This window comes from Haematobia irritans, chromosome 4 (assembly GCF_050003625.1).
Source record: "Haematobia irritans isolate KBUSLIRL chromosome 4, ASM5000362v1, whole genome shotgun sequence".
Classification (NCBI taxonomy): Eukaryota; Metazoa; Arthropoda; class Insecta; order Diptera; family Muscidae; genus Haematobia; species Haematobia irritans.
The window spans coordinates 63,768,742-63,770,658 of record NC_134400.1 but is presented as its reverse complement, the minus strand read 5'-3'; the positions used below and the strand labels follow the sequence as shown (position 1 = coordinate 63,770,658).

At 38.5% G+C, this 1,917-nt stretch overlaps 2 long non-coding RNA genes across 2 annotated transcripts; one reads left to right on the top strand and one right to left on the bottom strand.

Moving 5' to 3' along the window:
• The first annotated feature begins 608 nt into the window (after nt 1-608).
• LOC142236347 (uncharacterized) lies at nt 609-1,437 on the top strand. The gene is made up of 2 exons (XR_012721996.1): nt 609-1,008; nt 1,068-1,437. It is a non-coding gene; the product is annotated as an uncharacterized LOC142236347 (long non-coding RNA).
• On the bottom strand, nt 1,030-1,670 carry LOC142236346 (uncharacterized). Its single transcript, XR_012721995.1, has 2 exons — nt 1,457-1,670; nt 1,030-1,401 (listed from the first exon to the last, which is right to left on the bottom strand). It is a non-coding gene; the product is annotated as an uncharacterized LOC142236346 (long non-coding RNA).
• Between the last annotated feature and the right edge of the window lie 247 nt (nt 1,671-1,917).

Below are 1,917 nucleotides of genomic sequence, written 5' to 3'. Positions count from 1 at the left end.
TGACTCAGTGAAAAAAGCAGTTAAGCAGGCAATGCAAGAAATGAAGCAGGAGACAACTAAATCCAGAATAAAGTGTTATAACTGTGATAAGCTTGGGCATGTTGCTCGTGAATGTAAAGCACGTCGTAAGCGATCAAGATCGCAATCGCCTTCACCACCAAACAATAGCCATATGTGGGTGAACCCACAGTCCAGTGATTCACATTTAAACTAAATCGAGCTAGTTCAGCGGGGGCAAGAGCTGGCTCCCACATGTGATGGCCCCACAATCTCTATAGCAATAGTTCAACAGAAAAATAACAATTTGACTATTGCGGGTGGTATTAATGGATACAAGCGAACTATGACGTTGGAGCGGATTTTATGATTGCTTTTGGTCTCAACTTGGATATGAAGCGCCGTGTAATGACCTGGTGCCATATCGAAATACCGGTAAACGTGGGCTACAGTGAGAATACACCTGTCAGATGTTTGACAATGAGCCAGCCAGAGTCAATGCCGAAACAATTATATGGGTTTATGAATGGAGATTGTGAAGTCGGCAAATTGTGGGTTGTTGAACCAGCAGAAAATAAAAACAACAACATCTTGATAGCAAATGCCCTGGGGGGTTACTCTGTATTGCGATACGAAAGCAAATGCGATGCGATAGTTAAATGCGTTAAGAGTACAATTCGGTACTCTGTATCACTTGCGCAAACGCTTTCGCAAAGTAAACTGAAAATATGGTAACGCTTTAGCAAAATAAAGCGAAAATATGACAACGCTGGCTGCACAATGTAAACAATAACGAAAATGATAAAAAGAAATGTCAAAAAATTGTAAATAAAAACATTTTAAACAATCTTCCGTTCGGTGCGTGTTCTTTTAAAACTTGCTAATCGTTTATAACAAAAAAGTAATAATTATGGATTCGATAGCGTTATGGTTTGAAGAAAATTAACATGAACGAATTACAAGAAGAATTTTGCGAGATCGGTCAAATATACTCTCCCTAAGTGACCACGGGTAAGAAAATGGAAACTCAAATTATGTGACAAACGTTTTCGAATATTTCATTTTTATAGATTTCGTCTTAATAAAGATGCGTTTATGTATGTATTAAACGCTATTAAAGACGACCTCGTCGTTCCAAATAAATCCACAGCCATTCCAACTCCAATAAAAGTGGCCGCTGCTTTGAAATTGCTTGGACAAGGTGGTTATCTACAAATCGGCCAAGACCATCTTTTAGGACTATCAGAGCAATCTATGTCGCGCTGCTTAAAAGAAGTTTGCGAGGTGATTGAACGAATACTTTGTCCCAAGCACATACAATTTGAGGTAACTGCGGAAGAGACCATAAAGTCTACCAAAGTTTGGAACTGACGTTGCTGTGTCTGTAACTTTTTTGGTTTTTCCCTAAAACAATAAACAATTTAGATACAAATATAAAAATTTAATTGTGCTTACTTACATATTTGTTACTTTGCGATTGCTATTTTGTTTGCGCACGATTTTTGCGATCAACGAACGAGTTTGACATACGCTTTCGCATTATAGAGTGCGGTGATGCCAGATTTGCGAAAACTAGATGCGCAAGGTAGATACGAAAACGAATTACTGAGTACCAATTACTCGATTCGCGACAATTTTTCTTACGCATCGCAATACAGAGTAACCCCCCTGGTAGCAACAAATGAAGAGGGACTTATACCAGTTCGAGTTTTGAATTTATATGACCATCAAGAGCAAATTGGAAAATTTTCGGACATTGGCAAATGTACTCCTGCCGAAGCAATAGTCAACTTGGAAAGCAAATCGCCAAAGAAGCATAATGAAGTGAATAAACATCTGGAAGGCTATGTCGAAACTTGGACACGTCATCTATCACCGTCCGAGAAAAATAAAGCCAAGAAATTATTATGGAAAAATGCC